Source organism: Equus przewalskii, chromosome 17 (genome assembly GCF_037783145.1).
Source record: "Equus przewalskii isolate Varuska chromosome 17, EquPr2, whole genome shotgun sequence".
Lineage (NCBI taxonomy): Eukaryota > Metazoa > Chordata > Mammalia > Perissodactyla > Equidae > Equus > Equus przewalskii.
This window is the reverse complement of record NC_091847.1, coordinates 63,609,584-63,621,874: the sequence shown is the minus strand read 5'-3', so window position 1 is coordinate 63,621,874 and position 12,291 is coordinate 63,609,584. Positions and strand designations below refer to the sequence as shown.

At 35.3% G+C, this 12,291-nt stretch overlaps 1 long non-coding RNA gene across 2 annotated transcripts in view; it reads right to left on the bottom strand.

Moving 5' to 3' along the window:
• LOC139076656 (uncharacterized) overlaps window positions 1-7,890 on the bottom strand; it is a 36,424-nt gene extending 28,534 nt beyond the window's left edge. The window contains exon 1 of one of the 2 annotated variants that reach the window (XR_011528474.1): window positions 7,672-7,890. This is a non-coding gene — a long non-coding RNA (uncharacterized lncRNA). The remainder of the gene's footprint in view (window positions 1-7,671) is intronic. The other variant, XR_011528475.1, reaches the window with a different exon arrangement.
• Between the last annotated feature and the right edge of the window lie 4,401 nt (window positions 7,891-12,291).

The window sequence follows — 12,291 nt, the reverse complement described above, 5'->3', positions numbered from 1 at the left end:
AATCCAGTAGACAGTGATGGTTTAAGTCATGAAATTGGTTACAATGCTTTTGGTAGTGCCAAAAGACCAAGTGGTATAAATGGGACTGGAAAAGCAAAAGGGCAAAAAGGGCTGTTCCACAAAGATTAAGAAGCTCTTATCAAGCCTGAGGCTGAGTTGCTGGAGAGCTGTTGTTTCTTCTGCTTCTCTTGGAAGAATGTAAGAGCTTTCCACCTTATAAACAAATGAAAGGGAATGGCTCTTCTTGCCTCTTTCTTGTCTTCTATCAGTGCCACCTACTAGTGTAACATAACAGGAAGCTAGGGCGTGTTAAATTAGTTTTTAGTCCTCTAGCTCCAGTGATAAAAAAAAAGTATAAATGGATAATGATGTACATGAGAGACAAGAAACACTTTTCAGCACACAGAGTAATTCTTAGATTCTTAGCTTGAATTCCATCAAAATCTCACTATTATTTCTAATATATCCAAATAGTCTCATCATTGTCATATTCAGAGACTACTATCTAAGTACTAGTATTATGTGGGTATATTTAAAGCTCAAAAGTGTTTCGTAAGCGTGGGTTATAACTAGTATTAGCAGGTGTGATTGCAGCTATATTTATAGTAAAAGAAAAGTGATGGAGCCTAGTTGCCTGGAGCCGCTGATCATAATGGAAGTCCCATTTCTTCAGGACTTTGGAGCCCTGTGTGAAGTAAAGACCTTTTGAGGGAAAGGACGGATTACTTTCAAATACACTTATCTTTATTATACAGATGCATTCTGAACCATGGCTGCTGTCCACAAAGACTAAAGAAGTCCTCTTTAGCAGAAGTCTAGGTCCTGAGGTTTGCATCAGCATCTTTACAGTGATGTGAGTTGATTAGAGACACAAGAGAATGTACCCAGATCCGTTTGCTTTAGATGGTTTATTGGTCATTTTTTTTCCTTCTGTATTTAGAAGTGACTGAAGGAATGTTATTTTTCTCTGTTAGAAAATGAAGTCTTGCAACTGAAGAAAAGAAATAGATGATGAAAAAGAATGGTCTTAATGACAATTAATCAGGACCCAGACAGTGAAAACTCTGATAAATAGAAAGATTTGAGGAGGAGATAATGTTACTTCTCATTGGCCTTTCCTCTGAATCCCTAGGTTTGGGATATCTGTATGAAAGTCACTATGAAGCTGAGAGCACCTGCAACTTCAATAATTAGTTTTTTGAAGGGGGATTTCATCTGATGTAGTTTAAGTCCACATGTTATGACTTTTGGACAACTGGTATGGACTGACTAGTATCCCAAAGAGTAAGAAATCAAGAAGCTTTTAGGGTTAGTTTTGTTTTTTGTCTTACATATTCTCTGTGTATCCTGTTTATTCCAAGTAACTCTGAGCCTTAGTTGTGGTCTATGACTGACGATAGCAAGAAGGGATCCGAATGTAATGGTCACTGGGCTCTGGGTACATTATTTTTTTATTGATATAATGGAATTGGAGTTTAGATAATACATTCCTATATTATCTTTGGTGCATTCTAAATTTATTGAGTTTAGGGCTATTTTTGTGAACTTGGTTATTCCTGAAATTTTGAAAAAGTGGAACACACAAGAAATGGGATTGAATGAATCAAATTTGAATGCACTGAAATGGCTACACCCATTCCAGTGAAAGTGGCCCGTGTTGCAAATGCTGTAGAAGGAATTCAGACCACCCAGAGATCTGAGTGGAACTCTTTCTGAGATGAACAAAACAAGACAATAATCAAAAGGAGAGCAATGGATTTTAGTTACTTTGGAACTTTATCCAAATAAGAGAAGTTTCATTTTGAGAACTTCAATATCTCCGTGTGATATTTCGGATTTTTTCATTTTTCCTATTGATCTTGGAGTGGTAAGATGAGGTAGTTTGGGACATTATAATGATCTATTTCTACAAGTGCTTATAAATGGGGGTTACTGGCACTGGTTTAGCTAAAAATAAAGTAATAATTTGTTTCCATTCACTGTTATTCTTTGGCCTTCTCTCAGTAAGAAAATGATATCGAGAGAGGTGACTGGCAAAGCAGGATTTAAGCATGTCAGGGATCTAGTCAAATACCATCAACCACACACTTATATCAAACATCTAATAGTGACGGAGCCTGTTAAAAATTCAAACAGGAGGAACACTGAAGTCAAAGCACGTTAAACCCTCAGGAACAAGTCTTAGAGAAGTGGTGGCCAAAGCCAAACTCAAGATGTGTATGAGCTGTGAGGAGTAGAAACAAGCAATCATAGATGAGTAAGAGGCCCAGTTAAGAATAAAAGTTTGCATAGAATGGAACTTTAAAAAATTGTAGAGAGAACAAGAAGTGTTTTTATGAGAACCCTCAAAAATACTTTTGGTCTTAGAACAGAGAGCCGGAGAGTGAGAAGTTAAAGACGCTGATAAGAAGAAAACTAGACTAATGAATTCAGAAGAAAGTGAGATTGAAGAAGTTAATCAAAAGATTAATCAAAATCAAAAGATTAGAAATTTTTCTTTAAGTTAGATGAGGAGAAGAAGAAAAACAGACACAAAGGAATATTTAGGGAGAGAATAGGCAGCTCCTTCAACAGAGAATGACATGCTTAGTGCCTAAGAGAGTTTTGACTTATAAATATGTTGATATGACCAAGTACTATGAATCAAATCTCTTTTATAAATATTATCATATTTATTCTGTCCTTATGAGAGGAAATGTTGGAATGGAAAATGTTTGTATCATCTCTATTGATCTAATAAGTTTTGAGAAGAAAAGCATTAACTCGTACTTATTATTACAACTTCTGCTTGGACACTGTACCTAACACAGGAAAGGTTAACAAAGGGAAAAGATATTCTGAGCCAAGGTTTTCACATTATTCTTCAGATTTAATAAATACCAGTTATCTTTGCTGTAATAGAAACAAATTGATTAAAGATGATAATAAAGTAGAATCAAGCTTCTCATCTTGTAAACAAAAGGCATTGCATTATTCTCAACAGTCATGTTTTCCAAATTTTCTGTGCTTTGAAACAACTTTGTGCAACATTTATTTTCTCCACACATCATGTATATGCAATATGATTTCATTTATGATTTACGAAAAGCTAATTTATTTCAAACTAAAGATACATTTACAATAACTCAGGGTCTTACGGAATAAGAATTTATTTCTGTATAGTATTACTAATTACAAAAGGTTCTAACAATTCAAACTTAGTTGCATTACTGTGAGATAAGCACCATTATCATCGGTTTGCAGATAAGGAAACTGGAACCGAAAGGTCAAAAGTGACTTGTGTTAAGATCATGCTCTTAATACAGTGCAGTTGGGGACCTGAACCCGGTTTTGTGATTCCAAGCTAAGTATTAACTCCACCCCACTACATGTTCATAACCGCAAGACAAAAAAAGTTGACCTTCTACTCTAGTTTCAATCTCCAATCCAATTTCCATGGTGATAATAAAACTAAATAGGAATACCTCTTCTTCCAACTGAGAACGTTAAAAATTGCCTTTGTTCTTTCAGAAGTCAGAAGCATTTGCCTAAGATTTGAGGGATAGGTCTAACTAGTATCCCGGTTTCATTAAAATTTTAAAAGATATTGCTGTGCCTCACAGAATTTTGAATTTTGGCTATCATTATTTACTTGATTTTAAGTCATAAATTAAAATGATATCTAATTAAATACGCTAACTTTGCAACTTACACTTGTTTCTTTTTGAGATTAGAAAACTGTTCTTTACTTTTTGGTAAATTTCAAACATAGTTGTAACGATTTTATCTTAAAAAAAAGAAATTCATTGTATTCAGTATTAATCTTTAGGTGGAATATTGCTTTTATTATTGATGTAGAATTAATAAATGTCTTTCTCCTATTATAGGCATGTGAAAGAAAAATAGAAATTACTCATAAAGTATTGGGAAATATCACTGATATGGTACAATTTCAAGTTCTGCTAATGACTCACTGAGAAAGTGAATTTCTCTTTCTGTCCTTTTTCTTCCCATTTCTCAAGAACAGCAATTGATATTATTTGCAGTCATTAGCCAAAACTGTCTACTGGGAACTGAAGATGAAGAGATTTACTCTCATAAAGTACTTTGAAGTACTCTGTTTCATAGTTTAAAAATACGAAAAACAACATTATCATTACCACTAACATTGTAAATGTAAGGTCAGCAAAACTTTATGTCTGAAAGACAGTATTTCCCGGGATTAAAGCTATTCCAAGTGGAGGCCTTGAAAGTCTAAAATAATAAGATATACCCCACTATGGAATAGCTTTCACATTACACTTTTCTCTAAAAAATAATACTTCCAGTATAAATTTTTCTAATTGCTTGAAGTTTAGATGACAATACTGTATTTTCTGAAAAAAAAAAAAAGAGAAAGAAAATAAGACCCCTGCGAGGCAGCAGTTCCAATAAGGCAAGCTTCTGTAAGGCGCGCTTCCCTGTCTGATAAACGAAAAACATCAGCAACTAAGGAGAGGGGAAGAGTTCACTTTTTATTCCTTTTCACAAGAAAACTGCATTTCATCTTTTTCACTCAGATTCAAAACATATACTTTTCCAATTTTTAAAGTTGTACATTTTTCCATTTAGAATAATAAAAAAACGTTATGCACTCTGCAATCTTCTGGAGTGCTGTCTTTGTAAAATACATTTCTCTACATGGCCTTCTTTTGTGTCACAACTAATAACCTGAAGTTGTACGTTTGTGCGTTATGCTGTCAGCAGTAACTCTGATAACAGTTTCCGAAAAACACTTCCTTTTTGTCACCTTTTGTTGTATAACAAAACTTTATCTTTTCACTGTTATGTAAATATACATTTTTAGGAACCAGAATGTTACCCTATAAGGAAAACGAGCAATTTACTTTTCATAATACTGAAGGTGATCATCTCACGTCTCTTTTTCCCTTCCTCTCAGTATGACATTCCATGTTTAGAGATAAAACTGGGATTCAAAACTGATAGATTGCCATTACTAGTCACCACCTTTTCTAGTCAAACCTGAAACTTTAGTGGCTTGCTCCTCACACAAACAGAACATATTAATCCTGTGCATGAGCTATTTTTCCACTTGAACTGGCTGTTACATGCAAAAATGAAACTAATTCTCAAATGAATTTTTTCTAACTTTTTAAACTACTACCCAGTGTAGAGGTATATTTTATATTATGACCCAGGACATATATCTGCCTGCCTGTCTATCTATCTGAAACAAAATATCATAATGCGATTTCTAGATTTTGCATGTGAGAAGCACCCTGATAGTTTCTGTTCTTTTAAAAACATTTTTTTAAAGACGTGAACACTGCATTAATTTCATTATTAATGAAATCAATTAATGAATAACATCTCTATCAGAACTCTTTTCTTTCTTAGTGCTCATGTCACAATGTGATTGACAATTTTGTACTTAAACATTTCAAACAGCATATTCTTTTGCAAAGTTTCTAAACTTTTTATATTATCCCTATGCCTATTGCCAACCCAAACCTAATTTGGAGGCACAAATGCAGGAGATAATTATCATCAAAATTTCCTCTCTCATTTTCCTGGAGGACTGATACCAAATACTGTTTGCTGTATTTTCTGTTTTTTCTGGGAAGACAGAAGAGACATAGTGCTTTGTTTTATAAAACTTTCACAGAGAACAGCAATGCATTCTCCTACAGCCGGCACAGATGGAGTGTTTCCTAGAGCCGCAATATGAGCGAGAATGGTACAGGCGCGTTATCCTATCCACTGCCTAACCGCACCCCTGTGCCCCTGCCTTGTTGCATGACTTACAGGGGGAAAAGGAACAGTTTAAGTTCCTTTGATCCCCTGCTATTCTTTGAAATATAAAAAAAATTTTAACAGGTAAAATAAATTCAAAAAGTACCAAACAATTATCTTTATGATATATATGAAACAGTTTTTAAGACCTTATACTATGGAAACGATTGAATGTGATTATTATGCTTTTTAACTGTCTGATGGTCTTAGAAATTGATAATCACAAAGTTCATAGGAGTAGAAATAACTATACTGTTTATAGCATTCAAAGAGATATGATTACCTGAACAATATTTCTTATTACATGATATTGTTTGGTTAATAAAATATACATAAGTTAAGGATTTTATGGGAAGTATGATTTAAAAGTGCATCAAACATTTTCAGAAAACTAATTACCACTTGACATTCATCTTTGTAGTCTAATTTGATTACCAAACATTTCTGTATGCAAGTGCTTAATTATGGTACAAAAACTATTTTGACCTTTGTTTATGTAAGATACAGTTTACCCAAGTATTTTGCTAGGGACAATAAGGGCATCATTAAAATCAGTAAAAATAATCTGAAAACTAATTAGAAATAGTTCTATTTTTATTTTATTTATTTTTATTTTTTGGTGAAGAAGAGTGGCCCTGAGCTAACATATGTTGCCAATCCTCCTCTTTTTGCTTGAGGAATTCTGTTGCTGAGCTAACATTTGTGCCAATCTTCTTCAATTTTGTATGTGGGATGCTGCCACAGCATGGCTAGATGAGTGGTGCATAGTTCCTTGCCTGGGATCCGAACCTGCGAACCCCAGGCTGCCCAAGCAGAGTGCGCAAACTTAACCACTATGCCACAGGGCTGACCCCAGAAATAGTTCTATTTTTAAATAAATGCAGGAAAGCTTGTTCTTTCCCTTTGAACTGCTAAAACTTAAATCTGTGAAAGTAACTTAACAGACAATACCTAGAAAAAAAAATCCAGCTAGATGAATTACATAAAACTGTTTAGCTGATGAATTTTACCCTAATTCATCTGAGTGTTCTTGTAGGCTTTAAAAAGATGGCAACTACAAAAGAAACAACAAAGTATAAAAGGATGGGAGGATGGGGCAAGCCCCATGGCATAGTGGTTAAGTTGTGCATGCTCCACTTCAGCAGTCTGGGTTTGTGGGTTTGGATCCTGAGCATGGACCTACATCACTCATCAGCCATGTTGTGGTGGTGACCCACACATAAAGTGGAGGAAGATTGGCACAGATGTTAGCTCAGGGCTAATCTTTAAGCAAAAATTGAGGAAGATTGGTAATAGATATTAGCTCAGAGCTGATCTTCCTCAGCAAAAAAAAAATTAAAAATAAAAATAAAACATAAATACATAAAAGAAATACAGGATACTCTGAGTTATAGTCCCATTTTTTATATAGTAACTGTTGATGAGACATATTATCCTTAATCATCTTTTTCTTTCACCTGGGTATTTTCACCTATTTTTAACTATTTTAATTATGACACGATTTGTACTAAGAAGTGTTCCTGACAGAGATATCCAATGTAGTTACTATAAATACAGGGGTATAATAAAATAGGATTCTTTCATGAAGACCTCTATGAGCTCGAAGTTAGATAATTTAGCAATTTAAGAAAAGTTATAATAGGAGGCCAATCACAATAGTTCAATTTTTAAGTTAGAATTTGACTATATACTAAATTTTTTTTACTAATTCTTTACCCATATCTTGAATCCATCACATTGCAGATTCTTCATCAGAAAAACAAATAAACAAAAATGTCCATGCGAGCAAGTTTTTACCACAGAATTTAACAGAACTCGGAGCAGAATTGACGGGTGCCACTTCCTGGCTGGGAAATTAAAGACAGTAATGAACTTCTTCTAGGTTCTTTCCCCTCTTACCTGCTGGTTGAAAAAGCAAAGAGAGTGACCTTGCAACCACATGTGCATCAAAAACATTAATCTGTGATGCTCTTCTTCCCAGGAAATCTCTTTCTAGGAAGTATCTTTTGGAGACAGGACGAGATGCGTACACAGATGTATATATGCAGTATTTGTTATGGCCTTGTTCATAAGGAAAAAGTTACAACAGCTCAGTGCAGATTTTCACTCTAAAAGAAGTGGTATAGTAACCTCTTTCCAAATAAGTAACCATTGTTCAGCGGAACAGGCAATTTCCTGAATTTAGCATAAACTAATTATGTAATTAGCGTTTTACAATAAAACTTGAAAACTGAGATTGCTTGAGTTTAGTCTAGCATTTTCCAAGACTCAAAATCAAATCTCGTTCATCTCTACGAATTCTATCTAGAAACTGGACAAATTGAATTAGAACAGTTTGTTCCAAATTCACTCATTTATTCAACAAACATTTGTTGAGAATTTATTACCCCATGGGCACTGTGCTAAACATTGATGCTAAATAAATCAAATACCATTTTTTAGGAAAACAAGAATCTTGTGAGAAATTATAATAGAAGTGATAAGAAGGGTGGGTTTTTTGGGGTTTTTTTTTGGCTTCCTTGATTCTTTTCTATAGACACATTATGTGACTATGGAATATAGTCACTCTCAGAACTGCACGTACTTTCAAACAAATATACACACTATTAAAGAATTGCCTTATCTTTTGCACACACACACAAAAAGCTTATACTAAGTCCTCTGAGATATACAGGGGTCAAATCTTTGCCTACTCTCAAAAGCAAAACATCTTCACTGCTCGGGGAAGACTACAAAGTCAAAATAAAATAACTGAATCTTCTAAAGTAGTAAAATCGAATATCTACTTGAATAAGTTAACTTTCTTCATGATTTCTAACTGGCATTGACCTTTCCCATACAGTATTTTTGCACTCTACTCATTTTAATGTTTATGCTATTACAAAATCTATCTATTGTCAAGCTTATATGTTTCATTTTGCACGTCACAGAATAACTCTTACCTATTTCATACAAAGAATATTTCTGCCTGGCACCAAAATTAAGCTCTCATATTTTCTCAAGATTCACTAGGCAATTGCGTTTTCCCCTTTAACTTCTTGAACTTATGGTATAACTTGAACCATTAATTTACTGAAGCATATACTAAAAATCAGGAAAAAACAGGCCTATTAAGTTCTTGCCAATGTTATCAGAAATGTCATCACTGAAATTGCAGGAAAGAAAGTGATGGAAGATAACGGTCTCTTGATATAACCCCCACTCACTATTTCCATTCACTCTCTCTCTCGAAACATTTTCCCCCCACCAACGCATCCCTCCACACACACTGAAAAAAGAATGTTTTCTGTGAGAGTAGTATAATGTGGAACCAGGGGGACTAAGCCATGCCCTATCACGAGGAAACAAATGTGAGAAAAGATAAGAAAATTCAATGAGAAAGCAATAGGAAGAACCGCAGAAAATAGTCTAAGCAACAGAATAGAGCAAGAAAAAACACACACTTAATAGGAGGAAGCAGGCAGGGCTCTTGAGAAGTCGTTAATAACAATTAGAGGCCACCTAGGTTTCTGAACTTGGAAATGATGCTTCATGGAGTAAAACTTAAAACGGAAGTATCTGTTACGAACAAGTCCCCTCCTCCTGAAAATTTTTCACTGCACCTTCTGTGATACTAATTTCATCATAAATATGGCCTCTGAATCTGCACCGCATTAGAAAGCACTGCCCACAGGACTTGCCTTAAGGGAACAGAGAATCCACGGTTTTTCTTGCAGCTCCCCACCCCACTGCTACCAAAGGAGGATAGTCATGCTCTGATGTTCCATAAACACAGGACCAGGGAAATCACCTCCACTATAAATGCCTGCTCTCCCACCTATGCCCTATGCCTATTGGTAGACTGCTACCAATGGCTGGGTCACAGTGGCCTCACTGCCTTATCCCTCCATCTGTGCTCAAAAATCATCCCTTCCTATATCCTCAGGTATCTTGCTCTCTTAAGTACCTCTTCTTTTTCACCATTCTTTCCTCTTTTTTTTGTTTTTGTTTACTGTCTCTATTTTTTTTTTTGCATAAAGTTTATCACCTATTTCCCATTAGGCAAAACAAAAAGCTCCCTCAGTTTTATGATTTCCTATAACCATATTCCCATCAGTTTCATCTGTTTCCTTCCCTCATAGTCAAGCTTCTTGAGTTTTCCATATGCATTGTCTATATTTCCTTTTCCCACTCATGCCTCTGCATTTCAGTTAGACATCTTCCCCTATCAAAGAAATTACTTTCACTCTAATTATCAGTGACCACCTGGATTCAAAATGCAATGAATACTTTGAATCTCTTCTTTCCTTTCACTTCTCCATGTTATTTGCGGTGTCATTGAACAAAAGCATTAGGAAACCCAGCAGCCCTGGATTTCCAAGATACTCTTCTCTATTACTCTTCCTGCTTGCTGCTAGATAGATCCCTTTTGTTTTTCCCCAGCATTCCTTGAAGAATCATGTTTGCCTGTTCTAACCTTAGCCCTCTTCTGCTAATTACGTACTTTCTCTCTGGCTTTAATAAAGACCTATACACCAGCGATTTTGTCTTTCTCAACAGTCCAGAAATCTTTTCAGAAATTTAGACCCATATTCCTAACTTCCTGCCAGACTTTAACACTTGGAAGTCATATAGGTATATAAATTCAGCATGGCCAACAGTGAACTTGCCACCTCCACACCTGTTTCTCCTTCTATTATCATTATTTGTGGTAATTCCATCATCTAATCACTTAAGTTGGGAATGATCCTCAGCACTCTCTTAGTAAATCCTTCCCCCAATGATTTATTATTAAGCCCTGTAAATTCAATCTCCTAATCATCTCTCGAACAGGACTCTTCCTCTCCTGCACTGTACAGACCTCATTATTTCTCATTTGTTTTATACCTCCGCTACCAGCCTAGCTGATTTCTATTTATCTGTGAATTTACTGTCAATGTTTCAAAAAACACTTGACGTTGAAGGTGAAATGACATGAGCCTCTGTGTGACATCCTCCCAAGAGTTCTTACTCATTGTGAAGGTGCAATTCGTTTCCTATTTCTGAGGTTCCATCTTCTCACATCTTTAATGGATAAGAAAAGCGTCCTTCTTACAAAGTTAAATTAAGTCATGCATATAAGTGCCTACTCCTTGGTAAGCACTCAATATCACTACTATTATTATTAATATTAATATTATCATCACTAACTTTACTGCTATTATCATGACTCACCTAAGCTTAAACCCATTCAAAGACTCTTCATTACCATAAGGGTAAAATTGAAAACCTTGAAATGGCTTTCAGGGTCTCTGGAATCTAATTCTACTGACTTTTCTGGCCTCATCTTCCTATACTCTCTGACAGAAGCCCTACTTTTAGTCAGGTGCTTTTCCCTCTCCTTCTTTTTACACAGTTAATTAATTACTCATAGGCCTCTTAAAAACTCATTTCAAAAATTACCCATACTATGAGGGCTGATGGGGAGGGCTCCTTAAGGAAAGACAGTATTGAAAGCTCTATGCCTTAATTGGGGTGGAGTTTACACAGCTGTGTATGTTTGTCAAAAGTCATCAACTTGTAGAGCTAATGCATCCATTTTATTGTATATAAATTATACATCAATAAATTAATTAAAAAATGATTCCCTATGGAAACTCTTCAGTAACTCCTCTCTCCCCAGGCCAAGATAAGTGACCATATGTGACCTTCCACAGCACATGCTTATACTCTCTTCACAGTACTCCTTCTATTGTCTTACCAAGCGCTACACAAATTATGCATCCCCCTGTAAACTCTAGGTCACTTGTGTTTGTATCTATATCTCCAACATCTAGTAAAAGGGCCCCAAAAACAGTAGGACTTCAAAGAATATTTATGGAACCACTGAATGAATTAATTACAAGTTGAGATTATAATTATAAATTCAGGTTGAAATTTGGTAGTGTGAAAACCATGAATAACATTTACAATTTTAACAAAAGTTTAGGAGTACATGTAATACTGTGTGGTATGTCTAATTTATATAATCAAAGATGAGAGTACCACACACAATTGCTAATAATAGCTATGAACTTGATCATAAGATTAATGATGTTTATATTAATGCTTCAGCATTAAATCTTCAAATCAGTGTGCATATTGTATAGAGGACTTATTCTCATTTTGTGGGAAACAAGTAAAGATCACTTAAGAACTGTCATCCATTTATTACAAAGAATCTCTGTGCAGTACTAAGTACCAAGAACATCTTGAAATGGAAAACTGATGAGAAAATGGGAATACTAATTCAACAGCACTGCCACTTCCAAACATACCCAGAAAAACCTGTACTGGAAGGAATCATAATTCCTACTGCGCAGAGGCACTTACAAGAGTCATTACTGACCTATCCCAGGTTACAAAGTACCAAAGAGCGTGATCACGTATGAAATACGTACCTACCAGCAGGCAAGGCTCCTGAAGATTATAGATGGGGTGGAGGGATCACCCTATAAAATGCAGGATATATGGTCAAATGACCTGGCTTGCAGGGGTCACAGCAGCAGTCACTATCATTGA